General features: G+C 42.5%; 1 protein-coding gene across 13 annotated transcripts in view; it reads left to right on the top strand.

The window, feature by feature from the left end:
* Positions 1-219: 219 nt before the first annotated feature.
* Positions 220-10181, top strand: part of BAZ2B (bromodomain adjacent to zinc finger domain 2B) — a 115229-nt gene continuing 105267 nt past the window's right edge. For all 13 annotated transcript variants that reach the window (XM_017823725.1, XM_017823737.1, XM_017823736.1 and 10 more), the window contains exon 1: positions 220-329. The gene's annotated coding sequence lies outside the window, so the exon portion shown is untranslated. The remainder of the gene's footprint in view (positions 330-10181) is intronic.

Here is a 10181-nt window from a genome sequence, read left to right as displayed (position 1 = left end):
CCCCCCCCGCGCGTGACGGTGCGGGCGGGGGTCGCGGCTCCCGTCCCGTGCCCGGCATTGTGGGGAGCGCCGGCGGTGACGTCACCGGGGCCGCGGGGCCGCCGACCCCCGCCAGGGACCCGCCGGCTCGGGGCGGCCGCCGCGCGCGCCCCCGCCCGCGCGCGTCCCCGCGCCCCCGCCCCCTCCGCGCGCCGCGCGCGGCTCCGGGGAGCGCCGGGAAGGGCCGGCCCGGCGCGCGCCGCCCGCACCGCACGGCGGAGGGGAGAGACGGAGCGAGCGGGAGAGGGAGAGAGCGGGAGCCGCGCACCGAGCGGGGCAGCTTTCCCCAGGTGAGCGCCTGCCGCGGAACGCCGTCCTGCCGCGCCGGGCTGCCCGAGCCCGGGCAGCGCCAGCCTCGCCGGCCGCGTCCCCGCCGGTGCGTATCGCCCCTTTGTTGTGTGGGCCGAGCGCGGGTCCCGCCGCGGGGCCCTGCCCTGGCAGGGCTGCGGGCGGCAGACGGAGGGGTCGGGAGGAGGCGAGTCCCGGGAAAGGGCCGGGGCCCGGGTGTCTGTAGATGGGACGGCCGCGTTCCGAGCGATTTTAAACTTTACTCGTGGCCGCACGCCCGTGCCTTGGCCGGGCGGCGCCGGTCACGTCTCTGCCGACGGCCGCCCGGAGGCTCCGGGGCGGCGCGGCGGCTGCCGGCGGCCCCCGGACGGCTCTTTTGTGTGGCGCGGTGCGGTGCGCTCCGCTCTGGCCGCCGGGCGCTGCCCCGCTCCCCTCGGCCGGCGCTGACAAGGCGGCCCTGGCGCTGCGCGGGCGCGGAGCTGCGCCCGGCGGGGCCGCGCGGAGCGGCCGCTGGGCAGGGCCGCGGGCAGCGGCCGGAGCGCGCGCTGCCCCCCGCGGGCGGGCCCGGCCCCCGCAGCCCCCGCTCCCGCACGGCCGGTCCGCGCTCCCTCCCTCCTTCCCCCTCTCTCTCCTTCTCTCCCTCCCTTCCTCCCTTTCTCCCGCGCCGTGCGGGGCGCGGCGCGGGCCCCTCTGCCCGCGGCTTTGTGCGTGTCCCGTCCTTGTGAAGAGAAGCGAGCAGCTGCAGCGCTGGGCCGAGTTGTTGAAATTTATCCCTTTGTGTATATTACAATATCCTCCATTTTTCTGCCCTCTAAACAACGAGCCTTTCGCCATCTTGGGCAAATTTTTATTCCAAAGTCTGTCCGTCTCTTTTAGGAAGGAACGAGTAGAGATGTTGAAAGCCCTTTGGATAAGTCTCAAAGTTTAGGAAATGTTACAGGGACAGACAGTGACGTCATGTAAAGTTTAAGGGGATTTTTTTCCAAGACTCTGTGCTTTCCCCCAGCATTCCTGATCTAACGCGTTGTAAACCTCACTTTAAAGAGAAAGGTTCCGAGTTGCGACTGCACGTACGGGGGACATTGTGAATATGCGTCTTTATCTTGTGTCTGGTTTCGTAACAGGGAAATAATCGTGCTTTTGGGTTACTCTCCCCCCCTTGCCTATTTCTTTTCTTTTCCTGTCCCGGCCTCAGTGTTTAATATGTAATGCTTGTTTGGTTGTTTAAGTAAACGTTCTAAAGTTCTTATGTTAAATAACGAACTATCTGGAGATTTTCATTGTTTTTGTTTACGGAAAGTAGTAATCTAATGTGAAGCCTAAATGAAACACTTGGTACAGGATCTTCCCTGAGAAATAAACAGTATCTCCTTGATATGAGGAACATGGAAATACATGAGTCCATTTTTAAATGACAGATTTTGGGAGGCACGTGTGGAAGTAACAAACTTATTAACCTATGTTATTAAAAGGTTCCGCCTGGAAAGTACCTATAAATATTGCATCTAGTTTGGGTTATGTTCCAGGTGCCGTGTAACGTGGGTGGCTAAATGTAGTTACTGTGCTAAACTCAGTAGAAAACCCAACCCTACAACAACCCTGCACCCAAAAGCCAACAACAAATTGTATCCTCTATACATTTTGCATCAGCTGTTGTGAAAAGGAAAACAGTAAAAGGTACTGCTGTGTTAATTTACTTCTCAATTGCACATTTTTTTTATCTCAGAAAAGTTTTTCTGGTCACATGATATGACTTAGTGAAACATGGGATACTTGATAAGGAATAGCTGTTGTAGGTGAAGTTCTGTTTTTCTGTTATTTCTATGCTTATCTGACTTGCTGCATATTTAAAGTCACACAATCGAGAACATGAAACTGTATTTAATTTGCATTTTCTTTGTCTTCAGGGTTGGGAAAAACATTGACTACAATTAACATAGAAAGTAATAGCAACAGCTGTTTGTACATCAAGGCTTTTATATCCAAGTCAGTATTGAATGATGTACTTAAAGCATACTTAAGGTTATGTTGGAACAAATGTCAGATATTACTTACTTTATTTTTCTTTCTTAAATGCATCAGAAAGCGTGGTTGGATTCAGTATTTACTAGCTATGTGAATACCGGGTAAATGAAAATGTTTAAATAGTTGAAAGCATGTACAACGGGTGATTCTAAATTACAAATGGAACAAAGGTCTAGAAGATTGGACAGATTATAAATGATGAGCAACAGCATAAGTAGTTTCAGAAAACGATAGTATGGTTTTGACATCTCATAGAAAACTACACACGTTTTTGTCAAATTGCTGCAAAATCAATAAACTACATAACATTAAGAAAATTGTAGCCAAGGTAGTTTTTGTAAAGTGTATGTAGAGGAAGCAGTAGGAATTGTTAAGGGATTTTCATTGTTCAAGAAATTTTATATTTGCTTCGATCAGGGGATATTTGTTTCATCATAGATGGTACCAATTCCTTGTAAGTAATGGAGTATTCATGTCATGTTGTGATGGAGTTCATTGTAAACAGAAGTCTCTGGAGAGTAAAAAATATTTGTTCAGAGGATCAGGTAATGTTACCTTTTCATTCCTGACCCCAGATCTGTTCTAGATAACACAAAATAAGGTTTTGTGACTATCGTATATTGAAAATAAACAGGAATTGTGGTACTGTGTCCTGGTTCCAGCCAGGACAGGGTTAATTTTTACAATAGCCAGGAGGGGGCCGGACCAGGCCCCAGAGGTTATTCTATACCACTTGGTGTCATTTTTGGTGGGGGGGGAGTGGAAAGGGTGGAAAAGGAGTCTGTTCCTGGGAGAAGGGGTTCCTTCCAGGTCAGAGTAGCTTGGTGGAGGGAAACAGGGAGTGATTGTGAATTGTTGTTTCCATGTGAATCACTCCTTTCTTGTACCCTCTGTCATTAGTATTGTTGCTGTTACTGTTCATTTTCTTATCTCATTGCTGTTTCCAGTAAATTGCTCTTATTTCGACCTGATCTTTACCAATTCTCCTCTCCATCTTGCCGGGGAGGGGGAGGCGGGGAAGGAGCAAGTGAGCGGCGCAGTTTGTCAGAGCACTAAATTGGAGAGTGCCATTCCTAAACTACGACACACTGGTATTTCTCATCCGGATTATTTTTTTAAACTAAAGTCCACTGTGCTGGGTTCCTTACAGGTCAATGTTCCCACAAAAAGTAGTTGTTTTTAGGATTTGTCCATGTAGATTATTGTAGGTTGTCAATACCACTGTAAAACGTTTTGAGTAGCGTTAGAGGAAAGGTAACTAAATATGTGCTTCGTACCTTTTGATGAGAAATGCTTGGTTTTCTTGAACATGTAATACAATGCTTTGCATTTTCAAAAGATAAGTTAGCAATATTTTTATGTAATAGAGGGAACAAGCATTGGTTGACCACTGCAGTATATGTGTTTAATCCTTATACTGCTAAGAAGAAAGTGCTAGGAGACTGATTTTTTTTTCTTAATGAAGAACACTGAAAATGCCAATAAGAAAGTAATGGAAGTCTTCCTTTTTAGGTCCTGTTGACCTCTCTTGTGTTTTCTTTGTCTGCATGTTTATTACAGAACTGCAGTGTAAAGGAGCAGATGTTTTGCAAAACATCCTGATGTGTTGCTTTTTCTTATGGGAGTGCATAACTGTTCCTTCTGATGCATCGACTTGACAGCTGGTTGATTTCATGGAACTGCTAAGAAGCCATTAGTGGTGTCATTGAATTGAAACAGAACAGTGGCTCCCAGCTTGAACTGCAATTGTTAACGTCTTTGTTGCGACTTTTCTCTTCCTATGCAAAATGTGGAATATCATAGTTGCAGATAAAAAGAAGTTTGTGCTCCCTGTCTGATATCCCTGAATGAAGGAAAGGAGGCATTAGTACCTGACTGCTTTTAGTTTTTTAATTTTCTTATGATGGCATATTTGGGACTAAGAGATCTTGACTGTTGGGAGGTACAATGAACAGTGCAGTTTGCTACACCCCCCCCCCCACATTAAGGGCTTCACTGTGTGAATGCTGTGTGTTCAAATTGCTTCACTGTGATGTCTCCCAGGCCCTAATACAGGTATCTTTAAATAAAACTAAATAGTGATGGGGTGCTTTTTTTTTTTTTAATCAGCAAACTATTCTAATAGATTACATAAGAGTGATACTTAGTGTTTTCATCGCTTAAATAATTTGGCCCAATGCAGATTCCCAAAGTCTACCAGTTTTCTCCCAAGTGTGGTTCAGCATCTTAGTTAATTTTGTTTTGCTGCAGTACGTTCAGTAAATTATGTCATACCACATTACCAACTAGTTTGTGATTGTTTATTGCCACCGGAAGAAACACTGAAACAGGTATCAAGGACAGCAGTGATTTTTGTGATTGATAGTTTACAACATCCTGAACATGGACAAAATGTAGTATGTGTTGGTCAATGTATTTTAAAGAAACTGGAAGTTTATGTTGAAGAACATGATGCAGTATTGAGAATTTGGGTACGGATGATCTTCCCTGCTGCATCACAGAAGGAAATGAAACATCCTTTTTGTAACTAACATCTGTGCTTTAAAAATTTTTTGTTATACTACATTTTTACTTTAAACCTATTTTTGTTGTATTCTTTCTGTGTAATGGTAGAAAGAAAGTGCATCTTTGTTTTAAGTGAGTGATAGGCATTTAGAGTTCCTCTGGGTTACTCTTTACAGATGAGAAGCAGAAACAAGGATACTGTATTAGTAAGCTTAAAGTAGATCCTCCCCCACCCTGCTCCCCATTTTTTTCCTGCTTATTTAAAAAAAAAAAAGGCAACAAACAAATCAATATGGAGTCACTAGAAGATTAGTGTAAGGAAAATAGTGGGTTCACATTAATTTTTGAAATTTGTGTTTCTTATTAGTTTTATGGAGGCAAGACTGTGTAAGATTCACTGTTATAGAGATAAGGACTCTGATTCGTGGAAGGGTTTAGTCTTTTACCAACATCACAAGATGATGATAGAGGCAGAAAAAAGAGCTGCCTTCACCCAGTTTAATCTCTGGTGTGCTGGGCAGTTGTTTCCTTGAAAATGGAAATGCGTGGTATGTTTTTCTGCAGAGTAATGCCAGTGGGGTGGGTAAGCTGAGTGCACATAGTCATTAGAAGAAATTGGGACCATGTGTTCATTAAGTTCACTCTGCAGAAGGGCCTGGCTAGATGCAGTATTTTGCTATTATTTTGTTTCTTAATCGTACAGTTTTAAGTGAAAAAAGGTATGTAGAACATATAATCCAGTTATCACACAATTTCACAGTTAGCTGAGTTAAGTTCTTGTTTAGTGTTTTAGCTCTTTACTGTCCTAAATTTGCATTTTATAATGTCCTTAAAAAGAAAAAAATAACTATACTTTTTTTAAGTCTGATACTGCAATTCCTTTAAGATTTAAATGGAAATTAAAAATGCCAGAAGACCATTGTAGTAATTTTATGGTATCACTTAGATTTTTGTTTCTTTTTTGAGGGAGGGAGGAGGAATTGTGATTTATTTTGTGATATTAGCATTTCACGAAACCACCAGGTGAAACAAACACTCCTGGAGTGTGAGGAAGTCTTATGCTTGTTTTGTTTTTTTAATGTAACAACCAGGAAAGGAAGATGCAGGGGTTTTCCCTGCTTAGTTTAACAGAATTAATTTATGCATTTGACAGAATTCCTTATAGCAGTTTCTTCTCTTTTTATGTGAATGTCTTTCAGTTTTTTGGATAATAGACAAACATCAAAGAAAAGTATACATTTTTAAACCTTACCTTCTGACAGATGATCTCTCAAACATAGTCTCTGAAAGTACAAAGTTAGAAAAAGATGTGCTGGGCTTGTCCATGTCCAGATGATGCCTGTTGCCTTCAGTGTGGATTTTTCTCCCGTTACATTGCTACTCACACCCTTCAGGGCCTCCTGAATGTCTTTTTTCTGTGTGTAAAGGACATAAGACCTCTTTTCACTTGATGTAGGTCAGGCATTGTAAAGAGCTGAATGGGTTAAGCCTCGGTAGTTTGCAAAAAAGAGATGGCAGAGATTTTTCTAGCCCCTGAGGGAGGAATCACCCAAAACCTTAAAATTCAAATTTCTCAAAATGTAAAGACACCATCTGAAAAATTGGTTTACCTGATGAACCGTTTACATTAGTAATGGTTCCACTGAAATCAGTGGGACTGCTGAGTATAAAGACTTGTCTGGGTAATGTTTGCAGCGTAAAGCCTTGGGAAAGAAGATAGGTTTAGAAATAAAGTAATGACTGTGAAATAATGCTGTCATCTTTTTGGAGCCTCACACAGAATGTAGTTCTGCTCTGGAATTGCTGGAAAGGATAATGAAGAATTTTCATTTTTGAATCATTTAAATCACAAATTACCAGTGTGTTCTTGTAAATTACAGGAAGTGTAAGCTAGATTTTCTTTACAACATTTAACACAGTAATTTAAAGGCACAAAGTAATCTGCCTACCTATTCTTGAGCTTGAATCTCTGTTGTGAGACTATTGGATGAGAAGCTAAAACCTTGAAATCCTCTAAAGAGTATTTTTTTCTTCACTTTTAATGTTTTTGGATTGTGACCCTATTTATTAATCAATTGGTATTAATGAATTAATGTTTTTCTAACACTGAAAGATTCTTTAATAAACAATGCATTGCATTTTACCAGATACTTATTTTAGAAGAGTGGTGTGTAGTTTCCAAGTATAATCATCAAAATAACTCCACAGCCCCCTTCTCAGCCCGCAGTCTTTCTACAACAGGAAATTAGTTTGACAAAAATTATTGCAGTGGTTCATCAGATGCAGAGGGATGTAATTGTGTGGATTTTGCCCCATTTTCTGTTCTTGCACTTTTCCACAAGCATGCACTCATTAATCAAAGACACCGTACTCCTGCTGAGGGCAGAGAGGTTCATCAACTTGGCAGCCAGTTTGGTGTAAAGAAGACTGTACTGAAGCTCTTAACGTGCTGGGCCATAAATAAATCTGAGGTCTTTGTATGCAAACCCTGGAGGTTAATACTGTGTAATTCAGTGTCCTGTCTTTGTTTTTATGATTGATGTTGTTAAGTGTTTGAAGCAAACCTTCAAGCAGGTCAGGGCAGGCTGGCTGATTGGCTGAAGCAGAAGTGTGGCAGAGGGGCTGGGGTGTATGCTGTGGAGATCTCGGTTGTGTTGCCTGAGCTGTTGTAGGAAAGTTCTAGAGATTGACAACCCTTGCTGTGCTAATGGACTTAGTGCATGGAACACCCGTAGTTCGGTACCGTTTGTTCTGAAGTTACTGCTGTTTGTATCCTTAACAGAACTAACGTGTGGAGCAAACAGGAGCAAACAAAACCTACTGGGATTTCCCTGCAGAAATAGTGCTCGGATTTGGCTTTAACATGAATTGGTTGCGAATTCATAATTCCCGAACACCTGGTTACACGAGCGCATAGTCATTTGCAAGCTATTATAATCCATTCTGCTCACACCTGGAGACTGTGCTTGAGCGCTTTTTTTTTATTGATCTGCTTGCATTTGAAATCTGGTCACTGCAGCCATGGAGGCCCTTCATTTTAGCTGTGCTTGCATCATAGGACAACCTCCATATTAAATATTTATTTTTAACTAAATGTTAAATAAAACCTTAAATGGTGAGCTTTGAAGAAACTGAGTGTAAGGGTGAGCAGTGACATATATCTTAAACACAAAATCTTGTTATGTAAAGCAGCCTAAAAAAGTGACATCAGCCAAGCTTTTTAGTCCTTTCCTAACATTAGTGGTTCTGAATAAGAAATCCTTGTTAGATTTACCCAGTCTTACCTTGCTTAACACTGTAGTCACTGAAATTTGTGGTTTTCATGCATTGTATGCCCAATGCTTTTGGAGAAAAACCCAGAAGAATAACATGTGATCGTATTACACAAAATAAAGGTGAAGTAAAATTAGTAATAAACACTGCCTTGTTGAGTGTTACGTGGAGAAAATAATGGATGTATTAGAAATTACTGTACTCATATATATACATATAAACTGTAGGCTTACCTATCATTGTAATGTGAAAAGTACATATTTAGAAATATTAGTTAATAATGTATATGAGCTGTGATGTAAAGTTGATTCTTCCCCCTCCTTCCCATTCAGTTTTGCTTTTCCAAATTAGAAATCAAGTGAGGTATTTCCACAAGTTTATACATTTAGTTTGACAACTTTTCTGTATTTTTGTTTGCCCTAGTGATGAGAACTTTTATAAGGAGAACTATACTTTTAACTATAAAAATCAGTTTTCCTAGCATCCTTAGTTCCTGTGGGAATAAAAGTGAGCCCAATATGCCCACTCTCCACACATCTTTTGGTCCTCTATGTTTTAAGTTACTAACTTATAACCTGCCATGTAAATAGAAAGTATTGCTGAGGAAAGTTGTAAATAAATTCTCACTTCATATGTATGGATCCAGGAAAAGGGGAAGCCATTAGGGAAGGTTCCTTACTGTGTTTTTCAGTGAGATGAAAATATCAAACATACATGCCTGAAAGAGTCTAGTTTTTCAAGCTATATCACTTGATTTAATAAAAGATATTATCTCTCCCTACAGCTGTGGTCTTTTCTAGGTAGTTACAGCTATTAGAAAGGATAAACCATTAGACATGCAAAGGAGTATTTTTCGGTTGCATCTCTGATCATTTTTCATCCTTAGAATTACCTTAAGCAACTCTCTGCTTCTTATCAATGTTGATGCAAGAGCTAGATCAGAGGTAATAGCTGAGACTACAACTGTGTGGTTTAGGAGAAAAGTGAGGCAGAAGAGTGCTCTATAGATTGTTTGGGGCTCCAACCTCTACTACAGTTGTAATGCCAGAAACAATTCCTTTATAGCATGATTGTAGGAGCTTTCAAAGAAGCAAGGAGAATTCCTAGGGGTTTTACTTACCAAGTCTAATCTGAGAAACAGTAGAGAGTCCCATTTTGGTTCTTTCAGTGAAATTACCTTACTCAGGATTCTAAAGATGGTGAAGGGTCTGGAGAGGCCATATGAGGAGTGGCTGAAGTCAGTTGGTTTGTTCAGCTGGAGGAGACTGAGGGGAGACTTATTGGGGTTTGCAGCTTCCTCCCGAGGGGAAGTGGAGAGGCAACTCCAATCTCTTCTCTCTGTGAGCAGTGACAGGACCTGAGGGAACGGCTGGAGCTGTGTCAGGGGAATTTAGGCTGGGTATTAGTAAAAGGTTCTTCCCCCAGAGGGTGATTGGGCACTGACCAGGCTCCCCAGGGCAGTGGGCACGGCCTCAAGGCTGCCAGAGCTCAAGGAGTGTTTGGACAACACTCTGAGGGACAGGGTGGGATTGTTGGGGTGTCTGTGCAGGGCCAGGACTTGGACTGGATGATCCCTGTGGGTCCCTTCCAATTCAGGATATTCTGTGATTTTTAAATGGATACACACCCACCCTCCTCTTAGTGAGAATTGGCACTCAGACAACAGCAGACAGTGATTGAATTTTTTTCACCATTTTGTCAACATAGACCATGTTAGAAAGTTACTGTCCCAAAGAAAGTGTAAGAAATGGGTCGAAAGATGAAAGACTGGATTATTGAAAGAAGTCACAGCAATACATTCTAACAATTAGTGACTTTCTGGCTGCTTCGTAGAGAGAGCACTTGGATTTAGTCATACCTTAAATGTGTTGGAGAAGGATTTGGAGGACAGGATTTAAGCATAGTGAGTGGACATGTGAACTCAAAATAGGGATGCCATTTTGATGGCATACTACAGACCTATTTGGCATTTGTTCCTCAGGTCTTTTTTGTTTGTTTGTTTTAACTTACCAACAACTTGTCAAATGAAAATTATGTTAAAGGTTTTGCAT

Source organism: Lepidothrix coronata, unplaced genomic scaffold (genome assembly GCF_001604755.1).
Source record: "Lepidothrix coronata isolate B3197 unplaced genomic scaffold, Lepidothrix_coronata-1.0 Scaffold105, whole genome shotgun sequence".
Classification (NCBI taxonomy): Eukaryota; Metazoa; Chordata; class Aves; order Passeriformes; family Pipridae; genus Lepidothrix; species Lepidothrix coronata.
Note: the sequence above shows the minus strand (reverse complement) of the source record. Positions and strands in the feature narration are given on the sequence as shown.